An 11,670-nucleotide genomic window follows, 5' to 3' on the forward strand; every position below is an offset into this window, starting at 1 on the left:
CAATACTGTTATCTGCGATTCGGTGTAAACAACGTTTTTAACGCATGTGTCTCCGGGCGCTGTCTCCTAGCGCCACATCAACTTGCTGCATGCAGCGAAGTCTAGTTTTGTTTAGATCACAGGTAATGTGCCTATTGCAAACTCGCGCACACGGTCGCGTGCCTTCGACGCGCCGTCCTTGCGAACCTCTTGCTTTCTTATCATATACTGTCCCGTCGTTGTTTACGCAGTTTCGGCACGCACTATCGGTGGATAGCAGCCAGTTTTGTGCCGGTCGCTGGTTAATCCAGTCGTGTTTTGAGAGACTTGTATCGTTTATTCTGACTTCAATATTCTATATTTGTGTCACACTCGACGATCAATCGACTATTTATTTCTACTTTGCGACTATAATAAGTCTCGTGATAGTGAATTTGATTACATTCTTCACTCGGCGTTGTGTTTGGTGTCGGTTACTAAATTAATCGGATATATGTCGTCCCCATGTTGCTTCTCATCATTAAGAAAGATCCATCAGGCTCGTGTAAGTATTTTTTAACTAAGCAGCACGGATTGTTTATTTTGTGTTGATTGCTAATTATATCATAATTCAATTGTATGAAAGATTTTTGTTTTAATTTATGTTCTCGTTTAGTTACAGCACTCGTTGTGCCTGGCAGTCCGATAAGCTGTACACTGGTAAGTTTATAATTCAATTATATTTTTCGGTCAAATTTACATTTGCTGTTTATATTCAAGTTTTTTATTTATCACGTACTACCTACCTGTGACATAAATTAAATGAGCGGCACGGTCGGACACAATTAGAAGATATTCGCAATTCAAAAAAGGGCAAAAAAAGAAAAATTGCACATTTAGTCACGTTTTTGGTCCTTTTATCCCACGAAAATAAATTATTTTAAATTCGTATCTAATGCAGAATTTTTCTATTTTTCATTACTTGTAATCCGTTGGTCGCTATCGGTTTTAGTTTAAGAGATATGAATTTTTGAAAATCGTCGAAAAAAAGTATCAAGCACCCCCCCTTGGCAATGTATTTCTTAAAACTTAAAATTTTGTCTCTCAAATTTCCCTTTTAACTATCCTATCTGATAGAGAATAGTCCGGAGATTAAGACGCTGCGATCAGATCTTATTTATCTCTTTTAGATTAAGAGATATTCGCGTTTGAATAAAATGGGCAAAATATGCAAAATGTCACTTTTTAGCACTTTAGTCGCGTTTTTCGACCTTTTACTGTAGGGAATATAATTATTTTATATTTTGATCTGATAGAGAATTTTCCAATCTTTCATAATCAATGATTCGTTGGCAGCTATCGCTTTTAGTTTAAGAGATATTAATTATCAAAAATCGTCGAAAAAAAGTATCAAGCACCCCCCCTTTGGCAATTTTTTCTTAAGACTTAAAATTTTGTCTCTCAAATTTCCGTTTTATCTATCCTATCTGATAGAAAATAGTCCGTAGATTAAGACGCTTCGATCAGATCTTAATTATCTCTTTTAGTTTACGAGATATTCGCGATTGAAAAAAAAATCCCCATTTTCCCTTTTGAATTATTTTTTTCAGATGGTTTTGTTATGCTGCTGTTTGTTTTCAGATATTTGGTAACACTATTTTAATTTATTTTCTGAAATTAACATTCTGTTTTATACCTAATGCGACTACCCTTAAAACTGCTTAGAACTTCTTCAAAAACGCCATGAAAAGAATACAAATTTCTATCAATAATTTTTGTTGCAGTTATGGTTTGATATTCAATTGACTGACTCCTATGATGGATCCACTTTCGATGTATGTGAATAATCATATATGATTTAGAATAGCTTGCTGAAGTCTGATATAATGAGAAGCTGGGGACTGTCTCTTTTTTATGTTGAAAATTAATAGTTTGAATTTTTAAATTCTGTTTGCAAATTCTGATAGATAATTTAATTCTACAATGATTATTTAAGTAACTTTTTTTACTAACATTAACCGCTTAAGCCCTATTTACAAAATTAAATGAAAACAACATTTGACATAAAAAAGACAGAAATCTTTTGCTTTTTTATGATGAAATCTTTTTTCAGCAAATACCACTTTTGAAATAATTGGAATTTTGAAATTTTGATTCTGATTTGACACTCGCTTGCTTAAACGCTCACTACGCTCGCTCTCAATCAATTTGGTGAGTAAAGTCCCTGTTTAGCCACTTAATTCTTAAAATACTATTAGTCATATTTTTTATTCTAGTGCGTAAAAAATTACAAATAATCTTGTAATTAAAAAAATAGTCTAATGTATTCATTACACCTAGAGTTTATATTTTGTTTATTCTATTTTTTGTCCTGTTTTTCCTGTATACCTGTTTGTTTTCCTTTGATTGAATTCCAGTCGGCCGCAGAAAAGAATGGGTCATTAATTAACGCGGTATTTATAACAAAACACATAAATTTCAATATGTAAGTCCCGACTGGCGGGCGGGCGGCCCCCGGAGGCGGCGGATTGAAAAGTGCGAAGGATACGCGCGCCGCCGACGATTCTACAGGACGATAAATTAGAGCCGCATAAACCGGGCGCGTAATTCAGTTAGCCGATCGCACGTCCATCCTGCACGCATCGGCCCACATCAATCTGGATTAACTTTGCATCCTTTGCACCTACGCGCCGACCGTGCAAAGGACGAGATGATCTCACACACTAACAATAATCAAACAATACCAATATATCTCCAAAATAAAATAAAATAAAATAAACACATTGTATATTTTATTATTTTAACATTATTTTTTATAGAAATTTGATATTTTTAAAGTTATTTATATACAGAATGTTTAGTTTTGTCAAAAATAAATATTGATGCAATTTAACACATTGTATATTTTATTTTTTAACAAAATTTTGACATTTTTTTATTGTTTTGTAGTTATTTATGTACAGTGTAGTTTGGTCAAAAATAAATATTGATGGCATTAAACACATTGTATATTTAATTTTTTAACAAAATTTTGACATTTTTTTATTGTTTTGTAGTTATTTATATACAGTATGTTTAGTTTGGTCAAAAATAAATAATGATGGCATTAAACACATTGTATATTTAATTTTTTTAACAAAATTTTGACATTTTTTTATTGTTTTGTAGTTATTTATGTACAGTGTGTTTAGTTTGGTCAAAAATAAATAATGATGGCATTAAACACATTGTATATTCAATTTTTTAACAAAATTTTGAATTTTTTTTATTGTTTTGTAGTTATTTATATACAATGTGTTTAGTTTTGTGTAAAAATAAATCCCAAGGATAGCCGGTGTTTTGTAATTTGTTTGAAAGCTAAAAACACGTTTTTTAATGCTCAGGAGTTTAAAACTTTTTTCCTCGTCCTTTTTTTGTCCTTGTTAGCCCGCTTTTGTCTTTCGCCGACGCTCGCAGACATAAAGCATTTAATCGTTTAACTGAAGGACCGAACGACTCTTGTTCTTTTTATTATTTTTATATATTCGCTGTGTTTTTTTGACGTCATCCTTTTCGTCCTGATGTCCTGACGTTTGCGCGGAGCAATTGCACATAAAAACTCCGCTTTTTATTTCATTAGAAAGGCATCAAGATATCAAACTTATTAGGACTTATTACGTTTTATCGCCCCTGGACGTTTTCGTCCTTTTATCGACGACGATGAATTTCGAGGTCTGACTCGCAGGATAATTGCGATTGTCGTCGGCGAGACGATGCAGACAGTGATATTAAACTTTTACCGTAAGCATGAATACTGAAAAAGAAAACTTTTGCGAAATGTAAAAAATGTGAATTGTGAAAAAATACAAAATGGCGGATAGTTGGAAAAAGTCATGAGGATGAGGGGTGGGAAAAAAACCGGTATGAGAGGAATGGCCATGAGGGGAAACGCTTTTTGTGTCTATTATGTGACCCTTTGGTGAATTATTACGAGCCGAGTCCTTTAGTTTTCCAGTTTTCCTGGCCAGTTTTGCCGGCGACGCCGAGAAGTCCGCGTGAACTGTAGCCAAGCAAAGCGCAAATAAATTTGTTTTACTGCTGCACAGCGCATCACAAATTTAAGCTTTTTCAACCACCCAATGTTTAAAATGATTTTTTTCTACTAAATTAACTTTGAACACATTGTATATACAAATATAAAATTATATTTTAAGCACTTGTACTTAAATTACAATTGTTAGACAGTCAAAAAACAAGAAACACATTTTTTCTGCGTGCGTAAAGTTGGACTTTTCCGCACAAGTGCGTAAAATTACATTTTGCACTCTCACATATAAAAATGTAATAAACATTTCTTTTTTAATTATCACTAACTATTTACATAATAAATTATAAAAACTTGAATTGTCGATTTTTTTAATAATTAACTTTAACCACATTGTATATTTACAACAGCAGTGTTTTGAAGATGTTGCACCATTTATTTACCATTTGCATAGTTTGCCTTCACGAAGCTGCAAGTTGCAAGCAGGCGGCAGCGGCGGCGGCGGCGAGATTGCGCCGACAAGGACGTGCGCCGAAAGGACTTTTCCAGGACAAAGCCGCCTCGATGCAGCTTGATGCGGCCATTAAAATTCAATAAAACGGTCGCGGGACGCGCGCCAGCTCGCTGAAGCCATTGCCGCCGCCGCTGCCGCCCCAAACTACTCACACCCACAAATGCAGCTCCCGCGCCTCGCGTTTATTAAAACGACGCACGATGGATGCACTCATTACTTATTTTTTAGTCAAGGGTCATAAAACACATTGTATATGAACCATTAACATCGGCCATAAAAATACAAACTAACGTATCTACTCTACGGCCGAGTACTAAAAAGTAACTAAAACATTATAATCACAATATAATATTTATTTCATAAATTTAAATGCAATTTTATTTGATTTTGTTTGTATGTGTTCGTTTTACGACTTAACCAGATAACCAATCATGGTAAATTTTGGTAGAGTTACAGATTGGACTATGGAAAATAACATAGACTACTTTTTATCCTAAAAATAATATTTTAAGCGTGTAAAATAAGGGATGAAAGTTTAATTTTTATTTATAAGTAATATTTGAGGTTATTCTATCAAAACACATTGTATATTTGTGTAATTACAAACGTAATTGTCAAAAGAGAGTAAAATGACAGGCGTGTCGCTGATTAACGCACAATTTGCCTCGATGCCAATTAATAATCAACGCGTAATTCCAGGGCGGCAAACGATGGTAGTAAAATTAGTCACGCGCAAACATCCCAATCGCAGACCAAATAACTAAATTGCAATTTGAATAACAAATAATGCAATAAAACTATTTATACCCTCAAAATTTAGGGGTAGTTTTATTTAACCGAGGGTAGTTTGCGCAGGTTCACAATAATCCACGCATTGATTCCGAATGATTTCAAGGGTGAGTAAGTTTGGAATGTGTTTAGGCTCAAGGATTGCCGCAAAAGGGATGATTTCACCCATATTCGAAGCCCATCGATATTTAGGGTGTATTTAGGGGTCACTTACCCCAAAACGCTCCCTAATCCCTCAACACTAAAAAAATATCATACGTTTACCCAAGTGTGTGAAATGACCACTCCACAGGAAAACTACCCCTGAATATACAGTGTGTTCGGAGTTATGTAAGACAAAAGTTTGTATTGATTCACTAGCTTTAACCCGCGGCTTCGCTCGCGAATATCTAAAATAATGAAGTTGCTTCCGTACGCGTCTGTAGTCACAGAAGAAGTAACAATGAAGTAGAATGGCGGGAAGTTTAAAATGGCTGAAAGTATAGTCTATGGAAGTATAGTGTACAGCCTCCATAGTGTAGTCAATTGGATTTGATGTTGACGTAGCTGTCGGTAATACAGTGTGATAATACAGTGTGATGGTACTATAGTACCTTAGGTTTGAGCTTTATTGCTGGAATGCTAGATGGCGTTAAAGTAGTCAAATAGCCAGATGCAGAGGTATCATTGGCTAAACAATTTCTTTATTTTATTTAAAAAATCATTTTTTTTATTAAATAAAAAGTAGTCTATAACCATTCGGGGACCATTAAGAATATGTGTACAAATTTTCATGATGATCGGTTAAGTAGTTTTTGCGTGAAAGTGTAACAAACATCAGGACTTTCGCATTTATAATATTATAGTAGGGATTACTGTCTGGATTGTAATTGAGTATAGTATTTCAATTTTCTTTGGAAAGTTTAATTATACGTTTCCACTCGATTGCATTCCAAGAGGGGGATGATTCCACCCCCAACCCTCCACCTCCTTGGATTGCGATTGCAATCCGTCTTATTCGGCGCGCATCGTTAGAGTGCATCCGCGACGAGTATCGGTTGCATCATTATTGCATTAACTCAGTTGCGAGGACACAATATTATCTTTGTTTCCATCTCCATCTTGGTCCTGCGTCTTCGTCCTGCGTCCTTCGTTTCGGGCGTATTGTGGTTGCATCCGGGATAACTTTCCCTTCGACATCTTCATCGATAGCATTTGTGGGTGGAAGGCATTGGGTTGGAAGGGTAAGGGTGCTTTAGCTGCATTAGGGGTTGTGCATTGGGGGTGGCGTAATCAAGGCGAATGTAACGCGACCGCAACATAGGCGTTATTACTGCAACGGTTTGCAATGCTGCGGCGATAAACTCGAGTGTGGACATAATAGGGGTGGCTGCTGCAAAGGGGCGCGACGCACCCTTCCAATGGTCATAATTCTTTATAAACCAAGCGTAAAAACCAGATAAACACAATAAATATAAAACTGCACTGATTTAACGCGATGATTTGATGCTTTACTACAACTGAATTAAATTCACGGCTATTTGTTGCCTAGAGATGGCGTTAGTTGTGCACTGCAATAAAATCTAGTAATTGTATTCGCGGCGACATCTGGTGGCAATTTAAACAATTTGATGTGCGTCGTTTAATCCCTCCAGCATAATTACGCCGATGATTTGGTCGTTTTTCGCTACGGCGGCGGCGGTGAAATAAGAATTAAGAATTAAGGCGTCGTAAAATCAAAATTATGGCCCGCGGAGAAGACGCGAGCGAGCGTCCATAATAAAAAAGTTTCAACTAGCTGCTTGGAGTCGCGGGTTGCGTTGGGGGAGAGGCTGGTGAAAGTTTTTTTATTGCGCGCCATTCGACGACAGCGCGAGCGCGCAGGCAACCAAGCGAGCATGAAAGAGGAGTCGTTTTTCGAGCATCCGCCCGAGCGAGTTTTATAACTTTTAATTGCTCACTTGTCTTTTTTATATTATAATATAATATTATATTAGTTTACGAGTTTGGCGGTGGGTGGCGGAGCGCATGGTGCAACCGCTACGAAAATGCGGAAGAATAGCGTCGTAAAAATATTAATCAAGTCGAATATTGCATTAACGGCTTAATTCTTACGCGCTTTAGAAGTTTTACTAAGTTTTTACAAGTTTTTGATTTTATATGAAGCCGGATGTATATTTTCAAATAAAATCGTTGATTTATTGACTTTTGTTGATGTATTTAGCACGTAGATGTCAATTCTGAATAGTGTCTATTGATTAAACTATAAATAGTTAGTTCTCATCTTTAAACCAATAAATTCTACGTTTCAGAAACAGTTTGAATTTCTTTATAACTACAAGTGATTTGAATATTAGTTGCTGAATTGACTCCGTCAGTACTTTTTAGTTTTGCACGCCGTCGCCTGGGGGCGCTGCGAATGGTAATGGCCGTAGTGATGGCTTTTGCACGTTTCCTGTTAACCGTGGTGTCTTTTATAATTTTCTTTGTGTTACTGAGCATCTTTTCATTTGAGTTCTGCGTTTTAAAATGTAAATAAGATTACTTTTCAAACCGTTAATGCTGCAAGTATGTTAACTGTGCGTTACATTCGCATTCAAGGTCGTACGACTCAGCAAAACTGCATACGGTGTGCACCATGCGGTATTCGTATTCGTATTGGCGTCTAGCGTGTTCTTTCGTATGAGGTTTGGTATTTCGACTTAAATATCGTTGTTAATCGTTGCATATCACATATAAAGTGCTAAATGTGTTGTTTAGAATTCGAAGAAGTATAACTGGTAAATACTGCATTCTTATTTTCATGATTTTTGATGATTTTGGCGTTTGAATGTGAATAGGTTATGTAATATTAACCGACATTTATACAGAATTTCCAGTTGGAAATCATGTGATGCATAATTAAAGTTATCGAGTGTTAATGGATGTTTGTAACAAACCTCTGAGTTATTACTTAGTGGTGAACCGTAAGTTAAGTGCATTGTTACTACGGAGAATCAGTTTGAACCTGCAAGTGATTAAATGTTATACTAGTTCTAATCAACCTTCAGGTAATACATTGTTTCTGTCTATATGAATTTATATATTTCAGTCAAATCTAACTGATATTCTTATGTTTTAGTGTCAAGAATTATCCACAACCTGTCAGTGAAGTCTACTTGTGATTCAAAAATGAGACAATTAGGAGCAGTTGTTTTATAAAGTTCTGTAATGAAGAAATTATGCAGAATGCAATTATTTTGAGTGACTTCAGCGTGAATAGCCGTGGGAAATGTACAACGCTGCATTATTCAGTTATTTTAATGGTAAAGTGTTGCATCTTTGGTGCATTTACAGCTGGATGCTATTTTAAATAGCAAAAATCGTCTCAGAGTGTAACTTTATTAGTTAATGACTTCTTAAGAAGTTGCCTACACAAACATCTTATTTATAAAGATGTTATTGATATTTATGTTGTGATTGTTTTCATGTTTTCTAAGTGATGATAAAGTTTTGGTTTAGTGTTCAGCCCCCGCAGACAACCGAATCGTTTTGCCAGACCAGGCTGTTGATTCAATTATCGGCGAGACTTCGACACTTTGTCGCTTATTATTTGCTCAGTTTGCGCCCGAACTTGATCCTCGGATTTTTATTCCCTATCTGTTTTTGTGCGTGTGTCGTATTTCGGCGACTCTCGCAGTGGTAATATAAAAAGAGAACTTTTTTTTAGGTCACACATCAACGAGTGAGTGTATATTTCTATCCAAACACATTAGAGTATTAGGAAAGCAAAGAAACTAAGCCAATAGAGCGTAGTATATCGTGACGAAAGTAAAAGTATCGAAAGCGGACAAAAAATGGATGGTAGACATACAGTGTGCAAAAAGTGACACTTAATCTTATCACACTTTTCATTACGGAGCGTTTTTTTCTTTGAGTTGCTCAGGTTTATTTATGTGAATACTTACATTTGCCTTTTTGTAAGTTTAACAACATTGAGCGACGTTTAAACTATCGTATTTTAAAACTTCGAACTTTGTTCGCATACTACAGGGAAATGTAAGGTTATAAATACATGGGAGTAAGTTTTACTCACGGTCCTGGCCGGTGGTGACTAAAGTACTACTTTTCGGGCCACGAAACCATGGAAAAAGTGACGCTTTAAAGGTGAAAGTAGGAAAACTGTTTTAACAATCAGTTCTGTAGATTTTCAAGGCACAAACTACTAATTGTCTAATTGAGCTGATACTATTAAGATCCAATTCAAATTATTGATTTTTTCAAGTGTTTAAAAGTATTATTCTACGCATTCCGTAGCCTTCTCTTCATTTGTTTACTTAAAAATAAGTTATTTTATTAAAATCGCCTGAAAAAAATATTATACAATAATACCAGAAAGAATAACAAGAAAAACCAGAAATTATATGAGAAAAGATGAAAACCTTATTTGACCAGTAATATATCTACTTATGATACTTTTTTTATACGTTGGTTATATTGAAATAAGTTTAGTTACAGTCAAAGCAAACTCAAATGAAAACAGAATACTCTGAAGTATCTTAACACAAAAAAAAAAACATCCCTCATCTTTTTTTGCTTGTCGTCTGAAAAAATAAAAGACTGTATATTTAAACGTCATTCAACGTTAACGCAAACGAGATTGTTAGAGAGATGTGAGGAGACTATTCGAGATCGGCAAGCAAATATCGAAAACACATTCGCGTGTTTGAATGTTTGCACGTTTGAACGTCGTGCCGGCCGTGCGTCGGAATGGTGTTTGAATGTTTGAAAAGATGCAAACAGTCGAATATATCGATATTTGCGTCCGTCGACGTTCGCCGACAGTCTAGACTCGCGACACAAAAAAACATAAACTGATGTATCTGGTAAATAGCAAAGCAAAGGAATAAAACACACATTGAAGGGATGGGATACTAAAGACATACTAAAATACTAAAAGAAGGACGCAAAGGAAGATGAAGTATAAAAATAAAATAGGGCTTTGAAAAAATGTATGAAACGGTAAAGCGATATGTATTGTATATTGCTGATGATTTTTGGTGCTTTGTTTGCCTTGTGCTTGAAGTGGTTTTTGTTGGTTAGAAAATGTTTATAAATTAGGTGAATTCCGACGTGTTCGGTTTGGGCTTTGATGTGTTCAAAGTGAAGCACAGATCGATTGCTTTGTAAATACGGCGACGCTTTTGTTTTCTTGTTTGTTCGAATCGATTCGAGCGAGTCAACAGCGAAATTACATTGTTAAAGTGCGTTATTATTTTTTAAAGTAGGTTGTGACGCTTTGTTACATTTATTTAAATTAATTATTAAAATGTTGCAATGGACACATTGTAGGTATATCAAAACTCATATTTTTATTTCAAAACTAGCTGTTGCCCGCGACTTCGTTGCGGCAGTGTTTAATAAAAATGTAATTCGTTTTTATTCTCTTGTTCTAGACATACTCGTAGTAAGAGTCAATTCTATCAATAAGATTAGCAATTTTAATTTAAAGAAATTATGCATATAAAGTTTTGTCAATAATGCACTTCAGCGCGCCATCTCGAATTCAACTATTTAACTATAACTATGATTGAATCTCAATGTCAAATTTTATTCTATAGAAAAGAGCTGTTTTGAGGATTTTCCCGGCAATTATTCGAATTTTTCTCACCTTTTAAACCTTCCCTAGACCTCCACGAATAATTCAAGACAAAGATAAGATAAATCCGATCAGCCGTTCTCGAGTTTTAGCGAGACTAACGAACAGCAATTCATTTATATATATAGATATACGAGTAAATTTCAGTACTGTATTAGTAACGTCATATCCGGAAACTATCGGAAACTATTTGAACTCAATTGCCGATCAGAAGTAAAATTATGACTTTCGTGTTTAATCTGTTATTTAATACACTTGAGTAATAATTTTTGATGTTTGAATAGTTTTTCTGCTATTTGAAGTGAAGACAAATTCAATAAATCTTAGATTATCAAAATCTATCCAGCCACTCATGAGTTATAAATGCTGTAACTAAGATTTTTGTGAAAATTAGTCACTCCAAAATCTCTTTTTTTCGTTTTGCCTCGAAACGCCCTTTTAATTCATGAAAAGACGCACAAAAAGTTAAAAATTTTGTGACTTACAACTTCTATTTTGAGAATAGTTTCATGCCCTTGCTTGAATTTTTCTTTTTCGATCACAAACATGCCAAATACTATTTTTCTTTAAAAATAATACAAGTACAGATTACAAGTACACCAATGTTTTGCCTCTGAGGTCAAGTAAGTCCATTGGCCGGCTGAAAATAAAGATGAAGTGTCCTTTGCGCCTCAGCCCGACAAGCACACACATGTGATGATGCGCTGTGGCGCACAAGAAGTGGAAGAAAAATGTGTACATGCGCCGAAAGCGTGTAACGAAATGCCA

The 11,670-nt window shown here is 35.2% G+C and overlaps 2 long non-coding RNA genes across 2 annotated transcripts; both read left to right on the forward strand.

The window, feature by feature from the left end:
* The first annotated feature begins 283 nt into the window (after nt 1–283).
* Nucleotides 284–1,957, forward strand: LOC135799093 (uncharacterized). The gene is made up of 3 exons (XR_010549880.1): nt 284–523; nt 635–678; nt 1,743–1,957. It is a non-coding gene; the product is annotated as an uncharacterized lncRNA (long non-coding RNA).
* Nucleotides 1,958–7,707: 5,750 nt separating this feature from the next.
* LOC135799871 (uncharacterized) lies at nt 7,708–10,883 on the forward strand. Its single transcript, XR_010550078.1, has 3 exons — nt 7,708–8,044; nt 8,135–8,314; nt 8,386–10,883. It is a non-coding gene; the product is annotated as an uncharacterized lncRNA (long non-coding RNA).
* Nucleotides 10,884–11,670: the final 787 nt, after the last annotated feature.

The sequence above is a fragment of the Atheta coriaria genome, unplaced genomic scaffold (assembly GCF_025399875.1).
Source record: "Atheta coriaria isolate IRGN ID8LTWV9N9 unplaced genomic scaffold, Caltech_Dcor_3.1 hic_scaffold_9_pilon, whole genome shotgun sequence".
In the NCBI taxonomy this organism is placed as follows: domain Eukaryota; kingdom Metazoa; phylum Arthropoda; class Insecta; order Coleoptera; family Staphylinidae; genus Dalotia; species Dalotia coriaria.